The following is a 16,161-nucleotide window of genomic DNA, read 5'->3' as shown; positions in this document are numbered from 1 at the left end:
ATCCATTGGGGACCTATTTATTTATTTATTTTTATTTTATATATATGAGTGTTTTATGTTCATATATAAGTACACAGCATGTGTGCGATGCCCGAGGAGGCCAGAGGAGGACCTCAGATTCCTTGGAACTGGAGTTATAGATCGTTGTTAGCTGGCATGTGGGTTCTTTTGTTAGCTGGCATGTGGGTGCTGGGAACCAGACCCCAATCCTCTGTGAGAGCAGCCAGTGCTGTTAACTGCTGAGCCATCTCTCTAGTCCTGAGGGTTTTTTGAACCAGACCCTGATCAGCATCTCTATAACTCCCATTTCATTTAATATACTCTTTTTCATTTTTATTGTGACAGAACACATAGGAAATTTACCACTGAAACCATCTTAAAGTGTGCCTTTTAAAGTGACATTAAGCTCATGTGCTAGATTGTGCAACCATTACCAATATCTACTTCTAGAACTTTCTCACCACTCCAAACAGAAACCCTGCACCCATTAGCAATCATTTTCCAGCTCCCTTCCTGTGTCTTTGACAATGTGAATCTACTTCCTGTCTCTAAATGTGACTACATTTAAAAAAACTTTATTTATTTTTATTTTATGTATATGAGTGTATTGCTTGCATGTGTGTAAGTGCAATGCCTGTGGAAGTCAGAAGAGGCTGTTGGATCCCCTGGAACTGGAGTTCCGAATGGTCGCTGAACCATTTGGGTCCGAGGAACCCAACCTGGGTCCTCTGTAAGAGCAGCTGGTGCAGTTGCCTGCTGAGCCACCCCACCACCCCTGCACCACATTTTTTTGATGTATTGTTCATCTTCCCATTTCACAGATGAGGACACTGCAGCTCAGAGAAGTTCAGGGCATGTGCACAGACCTGGTGGGTGTGATAAGTCTGTACTGAGCTCCCCATGCTCAGGAGCATGTCTCCTCTTGATGTGTTCAAGGAGTTGAGCAGGATTGGGGAAGGGGGTTAATAATCCTAGTCTGGAACCACAGAGAAGAGGCTGAAGGTGGCACTTCAGGTGGAGACAGAAGCCTAGGAATAGGCAAGGGGAGGCGATCCTGGCGCTGGGGCCAGGAAGCTGTTTTTGCTGTAGTGATGTCTAGGGCAGAGGCAGCAGTCTAGTCCGAGAAGCCTCTAGAACGGCAACCTCCTGTGCCCCAAGCCCCCATTCCAGGCCCAACAGCTTTGCTTTCTGGGAGAGCCCCCCAAGCAAGCTGCCCAGGCCACTCAGTTTCTTTTTCTTGGAGAAACAGACCTGTCTCTGGCTTAAATTAATAGCAGATTCCTACAGGTGGCTTGGGGGACTGAGTGCCTGAGGAAGAGTTCATATGGCCTGGGGTCAGAGGTAGCTACAGCTGGCTTTCCATAGAGCTGTGTGAACCTTTTGTTCACTTCCTGGGAATGGTGGAGAAGCTGGATTGAGTTCTGCACACCCACTGTGGTTTGACACCCTCGGGCTTTTGCCTCCTCTCGGAGCCTTCTGCTGGCAATGAAGGGCCCCTTTCTGGGCCTTCACCTAGGTCAGAGACTTGTCTTGGTTGGAGGTTATATGGTGGGTGTCTGGGTGTGTTCTCTCATTGTTTCTAAAACTTGGAGGCTCAGGCTCATGGTCTCTCCCTCAGTGACATGTTGGCCTCTTGTCTCCCCAGCACTGCCATCCACCCTGTCTCCCTGGGACACAGGAGGAGGTAGGGAAAGTAGGGTTCAGTGTGACTCAACTCACCCTCTGTGGAGATGACTCTCCTCTCCTGAGCACTGCTCTCTGACTTAGGGTATGGCACTGCTTGACCCTGATGGGCCTCAGAAAGGCTACTCTTGCAGCAAGCAGAGTGCTCCAGATGGGCTGTGCTGAAGCAGTTGTCGGGGAGGGCCCTGCTAGCCCCGAGGGCCTCTGGGAATCAATCCTGACTGCATCTGGTTGTGCTTGTTCCCACCAGATGAGCTGGAGGTGAGGCATGTGGCTTCCTTCTGGCAATGTCTGTCTGTGAATGTCACCCCACAGATGTCTGTCTGCTTCCCTCATACCAACTTCTGTTGAAGGAATTTCCAGCAGTAACTTGACCCCTTGGGTGAGTCTGTTCCTTGGGGTCAGGACTGTGATCTTCCAGTGCCTGGTTGGGGTGAGTGGAATAAAGGGGGGGCATGGGCACAGGAGATGTCTGACTGCTGACAAGGAAGGATCCTGGGAGCAGAACAGGGCCAGGATGGGAGACCCCAGCTCTGCCACAAGGGGCCTGGGAACTTGGACAAATAAATCCTTGTGTCTCTAAGAGTTTTTATCATGTTAGTAAAGGGGATTAATATCTATGTTGGTCAGTTGTAGTGAGGTTTAACTGTGAAAATGCATACAAAAGAACCAGAAAACACACAACAAAGTGAGTGTTTATTTTAGTCTTTGACACTTCCATTTATCATCAACCTATTCAAAAGGGACAGATAGGTTTGGAGCCAGGTGTGGTGGTAGACACTAATCCTGGCTCTCAGGAGGCTGGATTGCAAATTTGAGGCCAGTCAGGATTACATGGTAAAATTACTGTTCCAAATGAGCAGGAAAACAAACAGAAAGATAGGTTCACTCAGACCCTGGGTCTCAGACAAGCCCTTTCTTGGGGCCTCCCTACAAAGTCTGTCTAGTTCTGGTGTCAGACTCACAGGGCACCCCAAGCTTCATGCTGTGACCCTCTGTCATCATTCCGGGAAGCAGGCTCAGCAGGCTATACTGTGTGACTAAAGGCACAAGCTGCATTTTGCTCCTGCAGCTGGTAGAGCCAGCCCCTGCCTTCTGTGAGCTTGTTGGACACCCTACTTTGTGTTGAGTTCAAGTGCTGGCTCCACCGCTGGCCAACTCATGCCACTGTGACCCGGGGTGGTGTCTTCACCTCCCCTGGCTTTATTTTACCCATTCTAAGAGGAGAACAGCATCATCTTATGGAGGCATGCAGGACCACAAGGGAAGATGATGAGGGAATATCCACGTATTAGCTCAGAGTCCTTATGAAGACTTCAGATCCTGCAGGCTTGTCTTGAGATCGTCAGGGATCAGGCAAGGTCTGGGCCAGGAGGAAGGCAACACATATGCTTCTAGTTATGAGAGATGGATGTTGGAAGGGGATAGGAAGAGAAAGAACATTTCTTGGTACCGCTGGGTGCCGGCCTCTCTAAGTACTCATACACCCTATGTTTACTCTTTACCCTGCTGAGAAGTATGGGTGGGGAACCTGCTTTCACTTCACAGTGGAGGAAGCAGGTTAGGGAAGGTGTGCACCTTATCCGGGTCTCAGTCAGCATGAATGAGTCAGGGGTCAGTACCGGGTCAGTCTGAAAAGTCCATTATTTCCTAGTGTCTTTCCTCTCTTCCTGTCCTCTCTGCTGACCAGTTCTTAAACAGGGAGAGGTGTTATTCCTATTCATTGTGTCCTTATTAGGACATAGTTTCAAAGCTGCTCTAAGTGATTGTGTGGCAGTCTATAAAAACTAAACCCAAGCTCTCTATCTCCAACTCCTCAACCTGCTTCCGAAGCCTTCAGATCAAATAGCTAATGCAGAGGTGTGGCTGTACCACTAATCTGTCCCTCTAGTGACCTGGGGATTTGGTTGTACATAATTGCCATTTATGGACACAGCAAAGTAGAAGATTCATAGCTGGCCCTATAGTGGTAACTTCCTTTCATTAAAAAAATGTGTGTATGTGTATGTGTGTGTATGTGTGACAAACACACACACACAGAATGCATATTATAAGCCATCTAGAAATATCTTTTCTTTCTTTCCTGCCTCCCTTTCCCATCTCTCTTTCAAATACATATAAACACTAATCCTTGACTCTTCTAGAACCTTCTAATATTTTCTGAGAGTTGAACATTTTAGGAAGCAGTGCATCCTGCAGTGCTCATGAAAGGCAGGTCCATGGGCTTGGGCAGACAACCTTTCTAGTGTGAAAGCTGTGGAAACTGGAGTAGGGAAGATGGAGAGATGGCTCAAGTCTAAGTGGGAGAGCTATTGCATGGGTACCTGTGGTTACAGGTGATAGTCTTTTACTGTTTCGCATTGTAACAAAATACACACAAAACTGACCACTGCAGTTATTTCAAAGTGACACTAAATTCACTCACCAAGTTGCACAGCTATCACCACTATCTAGCTCTAGAATATTCTCATCACTCCTAACAGAAGCCCTTTATCCACATTAACAATCAAATGCCATTCCTCCCTAGCACCTGTAGAGCAGGGCAGTGCTGCTCAGGAAATGCAGTTTGGTTATAACAGCCCCTGCCCTTCCTCACTCTCTGGTCCTGGTTGAACGTTGGAAGCCCAGCACTGGGGTCCTCTATGCAGGGAATAGTGCTGTGAAGTAGCATCCAGAACCTTCCAGTAGTCACTCAGGAAACCCCTGGAGAACCTCCTGCAAGTCCTGGGGCCCCAACTCACAGGAAGAAGGTCTTCTGGGTGGCTTTAAAAACCTACTTTCTGGACTGGAGAGATGGCTCAACAGTTAAGAGCACTAGTTGCTCTCACAGAGGACCCAGGTTCGGCTCCCAGCACCTACATGGTAGCTAACAACTGTCCATAACTTCAGGGGATCTGATGTCCTCTTCCAACCTCTGAGGGCATTACACAACACAGGTGCACTTACATACATACAGGCAATACACTCATACACATAAAGTAAATGAAAAAACAAACAACAACTTATTTCCTGTCAGGCTTGGTGGTCCATGCCTTTAGACCCAGCACTTGCAAGGCAGAGGCAGGGGCATCTCTATGAGATTGAGGCCAACCTGGTCTATATAGTGAGTTCCAAGCCAGCTAGGACTATAGAGAAACCCTGTCTGAAAAAAAAAAGAAAAAAAAAACCCAGAAAATATCTACTTCCTGTCCATGTGGATGCACTGAAGCCCAGGGAGAAACCTGGCTCCCAGTAAGTTCTGGTTACCAACTTGGGGAAGAAAAGTGCCAGGTTATGACCACCTTGCCAGCTACCCAGTGCTTTCCAAAGTCAGTGTACCTTTCCATGTTGCTGGGACCTCAAGGATGCTATAGTGAGAGAGGTGACTATTCAGCAAAGCACTCCTGAGTGCCTGCTAAGTGCAGAGGTAGTGAGGGACACTGCATGTGTGTTGAGAGATGAATATGATGGGTCTTGGCCTTAAGGGGCTCTTGGGATGGGGAGTCGTAGGGCAGATGCTCAGATGCAGAATGTCAACGTACAAGGATGCAGTGGAAGGAGAAGCCAGCTACACTAAGGTTGAGAACATTCTCAAAAGTGTAAGAACTGTGAGGGTCCTGAAAGGTGATTTGAGATTTGCCAAGGGACACAGTGGAAAGAATATTCTAGAGAAGTAACAGTGCCATGTCATGAATGTTGGCAATGTTATGGACAGCGAGGGGAGCTGCCTCTAGTTTGGTGAGGCTGGGTACAGAATCTGAGGAATGACATATTGGCAGATACAAATAGTTGGGAAAGAGAAGCAGGTGTCACTGTGAAGGGCTGCAATATACCCGCTAAGTAGTGGGTTCTAACAGGAGCATGTGGGTTCTCCCAACAGAATGGAACCCACAGCAATAGTCCAGCCATATACCACACAGGTAGTGCTCCCACAGGGTCACAGTGGAGTGAAAAAGCGCTACTGCTCAGGAAGGCCATAGTATGATGCCTTACTTGTGTTTGTGGGACGCTGGTATAAGCAGAACGCTATATGCTATGTACACGGCATGGTATTTGGTAATAATGATAAATGACTGTCACTGGCTTATGCATTTACTACACTATGCTTTTAATAGTGTTCTCCTTCATCTTATATATTTTAAACAAAACAAAACAAAACATTGTAAAACTGTCCTGCGTGTGTCTGGGAACAGTTGTTACCCCAAGAGGCCCCCTCAGAGCTGTCAACTGCTATCATCTAGGTTTGCAAAAAGACAATCTATGAAGCTCGTGACCTCAAAGGTGCCTTCAGTCATGTTTTTCAGAGCGTCTTCACCGTCAGTGACCGTGCCTGTCATTATAACTATCGTTCTGCTCTTCTGTCCCTGAGTGCTTGCTGTGTGCCAGGGACTTTTCTGAGTGCTTTTGTAGCTCAGTGTCTGATACTCTTGCTAGCCAGTCTCATGGGTGAGGAAACTAAGTCCCAGTAAGTGGCTGGGTTTGGACCCAGGCTGCCTGCCCAAGGATGCACATTCCTATGACATACTTCCACATCTGCTTTTCACTTAGGAGCAGCAGAGGCATCAAGCCCAGTGAAGTGGCAGATGCGTCACTCATCCCTGCTGTTCTGTAATTCCTCACCTCTGACATTGGTGTTTCGGTGTTTCCCTAGTCTTTCAGTGGCAGGCTGTTATGCAGAGTGTGGGGTGGGTGGGATAAATGAGCCTTTCAAATCTGATATCATGGTATGCATGGCCTTGCAGACCCACATTTCAAGTAATTCAGCCTTCCCACCCTGGATGTCAACTGGTTAATGTTACTGCACATTCTGAGTGTCATGTGTCCTCCTTGAGGGCCATTCTGCAGCTGCAAGGATGCTGTACTGGGGGCTATGTGGCACCAAGTCTGCCTGGGACTGGAGCAGGACCAGGAGCAGGAGCGGGAGCCAGCCCTTGTCCTGGGGTGGTTTCTTTATGGAGACAGCTCCAGCCATCCCCAACCCCCTTCTCCCCAGGGAGGGACCTTATGGAATTGCTACTGCAACCTTAGGCAGGTTTTACATCCCCACTGTTCAGATGAGGACCCTGAAGCCTATGAAGGTGAAGACTCTTATTGAAGATTACATAGCTAATCTTTATGCATAGCTAACTGTATGCTCGCTGGACTATGAGCCCCAGCTGAATGACAAACTCACAGGTTTTCCCATACTATTCTCACCCCCTAAGTAGAATCACTCCCCTGGGAATGATTGGCAAATACATGGCAGCACTGGGATTGGAGCACAGACCTCCCTAAACTCCAAAAGCTCCAGGCCAATCTCCTATCCCGCTTCATCTCCGAGGAGGGCAAGGCCTGGCACAAGGGGAACCCATGGTTATTCAGCCCCATGATTTCCAGTGCCATTTGCAGCTTGTGGGTCAGGGAGAGGGAGAATGAAGGAGGGGTGCTCTGCTTTTCCTGCCCTTCCATGCCCTGGACATGAAAAACCCGCTCCGCAGTGCCAGGGTGAACACTGAGTCAGATACAAATCAAGTTCTTGTGTGATTCTCTTGGCTTTGGACATACCACTTATTTATAAAGTGGGGTGGTGGGCCCTGCTGGCCTCTCAGGGATGCTGAGGAGAGTAGACTGTGCCACCAGCCCAGGCTCCACAGAGTGGGGCTGATGCAGGTGCCCCCCCCACCCTGCTTCTCTGTGGCTCTTCCCCTTACCTGCCTGTTTCCTGGTCCAGATCAGCAGTCAGTGCCTCTGCTGCTAGTCTGCCCTGCTGGATCACATTTCTTCTAGATTCCTAACCTAGCCCTCCATTCTCGGAGAACCTTTGACCTCTGCACCCCACTCTGAGTCTCATCTCCTGAGGGAAGATTCCAGAGTAGACAATCCTGCTGCCTGCTTTTGTGACAGAATCCAAAAGTAGGTTTTGGAACGCTTGTCAGGCATGTTAAATATTTAATTCTCTTTGCAGCAACCCCAAGATTTGACCCTCAGTTTGCTTTTTGATGAAAGCCAGGCTCAGAAAGGTGCCTGCTCAGAGACATGCAGCTGGACAGAGGGTGTGCTGGGAAGCCATTCCTCCCTCCTACCTTGCAAGGCAGGTAGGTGCTCCTTTCCCACAGCTTCTGTCTGTGGTTGCTGTCTCTGGAGGTCTGTCTGTCCAGGAGGCCCAAACCTGTAACATGGGCCTGGAGGGCTAGGGCTGCCTCTTCTCGAGGCTTCCTAGGACTTTTTTAATCCTCAGAAGAAAGGGAGGGGTGCAGTTCTGTTGCCTTCCCGAGTCCCAGCCCATCCTCTAAGAGACAAGAACTCACAAACACAAATCCGGATCACCTAGGCCGACCCGGAGCCACTCCTAAGGACCGATGGGCTGGGGTGGGCAGAGGTCTTAGTGTGCATTCTGGGTGGCACAGTGCAGCCTCCTAGGTAGGAAGGAAAAACCCAGCGCCCAGGATCACAGGAAGTGTTTGGGACCCAGAATCCTCAGTGATAAGTGCCTCCGTTTCTGGTCTCTAAGTCAGATCCTCCCTTCACCGCGATGTTGGGGGATAGGTGAGTCACCAAGTGAAAGTGCTGGAGACCTGAAATCCTCAGCAGGACCTTGTCCATAGTTTCCAAGTGGAGTGCAGCAACGGAACGGTGGGTTCTCTTGTTCACAGTAAATTTCAAGGTCAAGGCGGCGTAGGCAGAGCAGCGCACGGTCCTGCTGGTGCAAAGGATGGGTATCATGAAGTTGGCTGACGGGGTGTGGGAGCTGGGTGCGGCTCTGGCTAATCAAATACTTCAGGCTTTGGCATCCTGATCTGGCTGGGAGACCCAGAGGTGGAACTGGCGCTTTCGGTGGGGCGCCTGCGCCATCTAGCGACAACATGGAGAACAGCATCCACCCTCGCACCCTAGGCTGATGTACAGGTGCCTGGAGTCACACCTGCCCTCTCTCTTCTCACTCCTCATCCCCAGGCGGTCTCCACACCTTCCGTTTTGTCTTCCAAGGTCTCCCATTGTTTCTCCTCGTTATCAACTCTTTTGTTTACTCTTCACTCAGGTTTTAAAATTAAAAATCGTTTAATACGCGAAGTAAAAAACTAGAATATAAAAAACAAATAGTACCTTCTAAATGATTTAACAGAAGATAGGTGTTGACATCCCTTTATCTGAAATCCTTTGGGACTGGTATTTAAGAATTTTGAATTTTTTTTCAGATTTTGGAAAGTAATTCAGTGCATATGCCATATTTCATTTAACCCACAAGAGAGTCTGTGACAGCCCTCCCCCCATAATTAAACATACCAATGATGCAAAATAAGTATTAATAAGCTTCCAAATCCAATTTCTTGGATATTGAAGCTAAAGTTACAAATGAAGGAGTGCAGACTTTTATAAACTTGTATAAACTATGAAAGATAGTTTAAACAAATGGCCCATTTTTGCAAGTAAAAAATCATATTACCTTTCAAAATGCATTATGAATCGACAAGTGTCTTCCCTTTGATATTATGAAATATACTCCGTAAACATATGCACAAAGCACACAGCATGATTCATGATAGCCAGTTGGCATTAAAGGCACATATGCTCACTTCCTGCTGTAGAAAAGCGTACTAGAACTTGAGAGATGGCTCAGTGATTCAGAACACTGACTGCTCTTGCAGAGGACTCAGGTTTGGTTCCTGGGACCCACATGGTGGCTAACAGCTGTTCCAAGGGATCCAGCACCCTCTTTTGGCCTCTTTGGGCATTTCACTCATATGGTACACACACATACATGCAGGCAAAGACTCACACACAAAATAAAAATAAATACTCTAAAAGAAACGATACTATTAACCATGTAAAAAATAAAAATGGGAGGAAGAACATTTGCCAGCTGTAATACCAGGAGGCAGGGTTTATTTTATAAGAAGCACAATTTTATCTGTGTGTAGTTGCTTCCACAGAGGCACAGCTAGACAGCTTTCACTAAAAGTAGGTAAAGGTTTTGGTATACAAATACCAGGTTTGGACTTCTACTTAAAAATTAAAGCTTTAGAAGGCATATTTTTCATCAAGTAATGCTTTACCAACTTTGAAGATAAACAGGTCACAAGGATGTTCCTAAGTGGTTACAATATTAAAACAAATATCTCAATGAATCCATTCAATTTTATGAAATCTTATCTCTTCAGAGGTCAAAAATTCAAAACCAGATACTGTGCTTATAAAATCACTTGTATTTTTCTGTTCATAGAAATTTCTTCTGTTGTATGATGTGAGAAGAATGAATTTCCAACATGTGCAGCAAAATTTGCATAGCTTTGAGGGCATGGAACGCCAATCAAAATTCATCATACAACTGCCTTGTTTATCATTTCCTTCATGCATGACAGAACTTAAATAGCCAAGTCAATTCAAACTTTTCTTCTGTTATTTGTGCTAAAGTCTCCCATGCATGACAGAGGATGCTTATAGTCTAAGGATGGGGCAGGTATGTGAATGCCTACAGGGTTACTGCACCTTCTAGTCTGGCTCCTACAAGAGAACAGAACTCTGTGTACAGATAATTTTAAGGAGATTCTGTAATTCTTTCTACCTCTTTACCTGCATAAACAAGGCAATGTTGTTAGGGCCTTTGATTGGCCTAAGGTAGCCCACTTCCACCCTGGGCAGTAAGCCAATAATCTGCTCACAGACCACCACCTTGCTCAGTTGTCCAAACAGCTCCTGTGTGCACAGTGACTTCACAATCCCTGTGTGGTCTCTGTAGGAGCTGTTTTTCTGCATCTCTGTGCTTTCACTCCTCATATAGATCAGTGGCATATGGTTCCGTAATTTCCGAGATGTCTTCCTGGGGGTTCCACAGGAGCTCTTCTGTAGTTCCATGATTCTAGTGTACAAAGCCACAGTCGGATCCTCACCATATCCATGGATACCAACCACAGGGTACAGATGGGCTTTTCTTCCATTTCTTTCCATGCTTTTCACATTCTATTTTTCCTGAGGCGATCCCGTAAGTCACCTGCTCACTGTATCTCTCCAAGTCATGCTGAATGGTTTTGTGAAGAAACCCCCTCCTTAGCTTTCAGGTGCTGTGATGCTGAGACCAAAGTGCTCTTCATTCTGTCAAGGTGGCACTGTATCTGCAAAGGCCTAGCATTGCTGTCCATGAAAGAGCCTGCTGTGGTCTCCTTGGAGCTCAGCACATAGTGCACTGCTTCAGGCATATTCCACACAGGTATAATTGGGAGATACAGTTTACTATCTTGTACGATGTGATTTACACAATTGAATACACGTCTGGATACAAATGACCCTTCATATACAGTCTTATTTTAATCAAATAACTAAACTATATAGCAATCATAGCCTCTAACTACATCTATAAAACATTGACCTTCCTCCCCCAAAGCTCTGACCATCAAGAAATTTTCTTAATCATTAGGAGGCAAGACCTTATCTGAAATATATATATATATGTGTGTGTGTATGTTATGTGTATGTGTGTATGCACATGTGCCGGGGTTGGCATGAACTGAAGACCAAGATCAACATCAAGTGTTTTCTTCTATTCTTTCCACCTTATTATTGTTATTATCAAGACAGGGACTCTCACTGAATCTGGTGCTCACTGATTGGCTAGACTAGCTGTCCAGTGAGCCTCAAGGATCCTCCTGTCTCTACTTCCCCAGCCCCAGGATTGGTTAAGACACATACTGCCACTCCTGGTTTTTTCATGGGTGCTGAGGATCCCAACTCAGGTCTTCACGTTTGTAGAGAGCAACACACTGAGCCACCTCTCTAGTCTCAACAATCAGTATTTATTCTAGTTACATACATGCTCAATCCGAGATCAGGGTGAACGAAGACTTTTATCAGATGGGAACAGAAATTATTTTTTCAGAAGCATGTAGGATATGCACTGTCAATTCAAAATGTGATCCATTAACACAAAACATCTTGACTGCTTTAAAGTGAGGTCACTTGATTCCCTACTCTGCAAGGATTCTGATTCAGCATCCATTGTAGCCGTTTCCATGAGCGATATTAGACTACAAAATATGGTTGGTTGAGGCAAATGGCTCCCAGAGCAGTCTCCTATCATCTCTTTACATGCAAATATACGCTTTGGATCCTTCTTAATCATGGAATGCCAGAAACTGGTTGCCAATGGCTCAAAAAGGCCTATGTCTCTCAGTAACTCAAACATGTGGTCCCGAAGCCCTGACAGTCAACAGTGACTGTGCAAGGCTTAATTTCAAAGAGCTCTAGGCCCAGATACCACAAGTGTTTCCTCCAAAGATACACAGAAACTTATCTAATCAACATCTTTGGCAAAACTCATAGCAATTATTTTATGCATTATCTTTCCACCAACATCCTGAAGAACTGTTTTCAGGTTTTATATTTCCATGTGTTATTTTTTTAAAAAACATTTTATTATTTTTAAAAATTTTATGTGTATAGATGTATTGCCTGCACGTGTGTAAGTAAACCAGTGTTGTGCAATGCTCATGGATGTCAGAAGAGGGTGTTGGATTCTCCTGGAACTGGAGTTACAGACAGTTGTTAGCTGCCATGGGGTGCTGGGAATTGAACCCAGGTCCTCTGCAAGAGCAGCCTGTGCTCCTAACTGCTCAACCATCTCTCCAGCCCCCCATGTTTTATTTTATTTTATTTATTTATTTATTTATTTATTTATTTATTTATTTATTTATTTATTTATTTAACAATCAAATAGCAAATCCCAGACCCCACCTTTAGGTCCAAAACACTTTTCTGGTTTGTTGAGTAGCTTTGGAGAGCTCCTCTAGAGAGGTATTCTGGCTACTAGAAGAGGCACATCCTTATGTTAAAACCAGTTCCTCAGGAACCCCACAGGCCTTAGGACAAGCAGCAAGGCTCAGCTTCTACCATGGTCTGGATTTCACAGCATGCTGTGCTCTGGCTTGGTATTTAGTTCTAGACAGCAAGACTCAATTGCTATTTTAAGATCAAGTTCACAGATGCTGGTAGGCTCAGACCTTCTGGAAGCTGCAGGTGCCAAACAGCTCCTGCTTCTCCCAAGGCCTGCCCCTGGCCCTGGGTCTCTTACTGAGTCTGAAGTTTACCAGCTTGCTGAGACGAGTTGGCCAGAGAGGGGCTGCCTCTGCAATGCTGTCTGCTGAGTCGGTTTTTTTTAACATGCGCTCCAGGGATTGATCCCAGGTCCTCATGCTTGTACGGTAAACACTTTACTGACTGAGCCATCTCTTTAGTCCTCCTGTCACCCCATTTTTGATGAGCTCCTTTTCTAGCCACCCACTGAGGTGAGATTGGTAGAGGCTCCTCCATCCCTCCTGGAGCCTCTCCAGGCATCGTCCCTCCTCCCTCTGTCCCTCCAGCTGCTTTTCAGGCCTGAAGCTCCACCCTTCATCGCCACATCCTGCCACCTCTGGGGAAGCCTGTTTCCTTAGCTTGACATCCTGTACCCTTGTCTGCTCCTTGCTGTCTTGGCCTGCTCATTTTTCTTTCCCATGTGCACCCATTTCTGACACTAGTGGCATTTGGGGACACTACTCACCCCTTTGGGGTCTTCTGTTAAGACTGTCTGTCTTCCAGATCACTCCTCTGACAGGAAGCCTTCCAGGACTGCTAGTCCCCTCTGTGGGCTACCTGATCACACAAAGGATTTGTAAGATCACGTATTCCATTGTTCTGCTGCCTTCCTTTACCTATTCCTGCCTTCTGCCCTTTTCTTTCTCTCTTGACTGAGCAACGTTGGTGCTCAGTTATCTCCTGTGTAGAATACACAGTGGTCTTTGCTTTCTCTCCAAGCATTTTCCTGTTTTGTGTTAGCTTTAACAGCAGGGTCTTTGGCTCCTATGACAGGGTAGATAACAGAGCTGGGTTCGCGATAATAAACACATCTGCTCCCTATGTTTCCTCTTTCCACTTGGTAAACTTTCTGACTACTCTCTGCTCCTCACTTTTCTGTCCCTGGAAACAACTGATATGCTTTTTGTCATCACATATTGGTTTATATTCCAGAATGTTCCATTAGTGGAAGTAAAAAGTACACACTTTTTTTCCTGCCTGACTCTTTTTATTCAATGTAATGATTTGGGGCGGCATCTGTTTTTGTGTATCTATAGATTATTCCCTTTCATTGCTGAGTAGTATTTTATTGCAGGGATATGCCACAGGTCTGTTTATGCATTCACCTGCTGTTGGGCATTTCAGTTGTTTTTAGTTATTTGTCTGTTGATGTTTGTGACTGCATTGTTTCCATTTCTCTCAAGTAAATATATGGAAGTTAATGGTTGATAATTGGTGATTTTAAGATTTTTAAGAATCAGGGACTGGAGAGATGGCTCGGCAGCTAAGAGCACTTGCTGTTCTCTTGGAGGACTGGGGTTCTGTTTGCAGCACCCACATGGAGGCTAACAACTGTCTGTAACTTTGACATCCTCTTCTGGCCTCTGTGGGTACTGCACATGTGGTACACTTAAAATTCAGGCAAAACATTCATATACACAAAAAATGCAAATAAATAAAATTAATTTAAAAAAGAATTTTAAGAATCACCATGGAAACACTCCTCTGGGTGTGTCTATGAGGGTGTTTCCAGAAAAGAGGAACTACAGAGAGAAAACCCACCCTGAATGTGGTGGTACCATTTCCCAAAAACGTTGTATTACACATTCCCAGCAGCAGAGAACAAGTTCTAAATTCTCTACACCCTTGCCATCCATCATGGGATCAGCTGTAAGAGTACCTAGTTTAATGCATATAAGGTGACGTTTCACTGGGATTTTTTACATTTATTTATTTTTTATTTATTATTTTTATTTAATGTGTATGTGTGTTATGCCTGCATGTAAGTAAGTGCACCCATGTCATGCAATACCCATGGAGGACAGAAGAGGCTGTCGGATCCACTGGAACTGGAGTTACGGACAGTTGTTAGCTGCCATGTGGGTGCTGGGATTCAAACCAGGTCTTCGGCAAGAACAACCAGTGTTCTTAACTGCTGAGCCATCTCTTCAGCCCCTATTTATTTATTTTTATGTGCTAATAAAATTTTACTTGTAAAATAGATGGCAGACAAGCTTTAGCCCATAGGTTACACTTTGCATACCCTGGCTCAGACCCTTGACTGGTTCCTAATTAGTAAACTTTAATCTTTTAAAGACTTTATTAATTCTTTGAGAACTTCATACAGTGCATTTTGATCATGTTCACTCCCCCACCTCCTCTCAGATCCACCTTCCTCTCCCTAGCTCCATGTTCTCTAGCTTCATGTTCTCTCTTTGTTCTAAAGCCTATGAAGTCCCATTTGTGCTGCCCAGATGCTCTTAGGTATGGGCCAGTCCTCTGGCGTGAGATCAGCCTACCAGTGTCACACCCTTAAAGGAAACTGATTCACCCTCTCCCAGCAGCTATCAATTGCCAGTAGCTCCTTAGCTAGGGGCTGAGACTGTGCTTATCTCCTCCCTTCCTGCTGGAATTCTGTCAGGCTTGAGCTTGGGCAGTCGTGAACATGCTGTCATTAGTGCTTCTCACCGGGACTTTAAATTGACTTTCCCTAATGTCTGGTAATAAGGAATGTCTCTCATATGAAACTATTTTAATGAAATATCTGTTCAACTCTTTTGCTCTTAAAATTTTTTTTTCTTATTGAGCGCTGGGAATTTTTTATACATTCTGGATATAAATTCCACATAAAATACATGCTGTGCAAATATTTTTCTCAATATTTAGCTTGTCTTTTTACAGAGTCATTCAAAGAACAGATGTTCTGAGGCACTCAAGAGCTCTAAAAGTAAAGAAATTAGGAGATGGAACTGCTAATTACCCTGATTTAATCAGTATACATTTTATGCTTGCATTGAAATATTACACTGTACCCCATATATATGTGCAAGAGTTACACGTCAATTAAAAAGAAAAATTCAAATAAAAACCAAAAAACAAAGAACAAGCATTTTATTCTGATGAAGTTGGTTTCATCATTTTTCCTCTTTTCTGGATTGTGCTGTGCAAGAAATTGTTGTATAACCCTAGATCACAAAAAATTTCCCCTACATTTTCATGTAGAAACCCCGTTTTTTGTTTTTGTTTTTGTTTGTTCGTTTTTGAGACAGGGTCTTCCTGTAGCCCCAGCTATCCTGGAACTCACTATGTGGACCAGGCTGACCTTGAACTCACAGAGATCCGCCTGCCTCTGCCTCTCGAGTGCTGGGATTAAAGGCGTGCGCCACCACGCCCAGCAACTAATTAATTTTTTAAAAAATTTTATTATTTTTATTTTATATGTGCGTGTGTGTATTGCCTACATGTAGGTAAGTGCACCTGTGTCTTGCAATGCCCACGGAGGACAGAAGAGGCTGTAGGATCCCCTGGAACTGGAGTTACAGACAGTTGTTAGCTGCCATGTGGGCACTGGGATTCAAACCTGGGTCTTCTGCAAGAACAACCAGTGTTCTTAACCACTGAGCCATCTCTCCAGCCTCTTAACTAATTAATTTTTATTTTATGTGTATGAGTGTTTTTCTTACATGCATCTGAGAA

At 45.2% G+C, this 16,161-nt stretch overlaps 1 pseudogene; it reads right to left on the bottom strand.

Moving 5' to 3' along the window:
• Positions 1–10,022: 10,022 nt before the first annotated feature.
• On the bottom strand, positions 10,023–11,030 carry LOC115067295 (annotated as a pseudogene).
• Positions 11,031–16,161: the final 5,131 nt, after the last annotated feature.

The sequence above is a fragment of the Nannospalax galili genome, unplaced genomic scaffold, assembly GCF_000622305.1.
Source record: "Nannospalax galili isolate Female #2095 unplaced genomic scaffold, S.galili_v1.0 scaffold104, whole genome shotgun sequence".
NCBI lineage: Eukaryota > Metazoa > Chordata > Mammalia > Rodentia > Spalacidae > Nannospalax > Nannospalax galili.
This window is presented reverse-complemented; position numbering and strand designations above follow the sequence as displayed.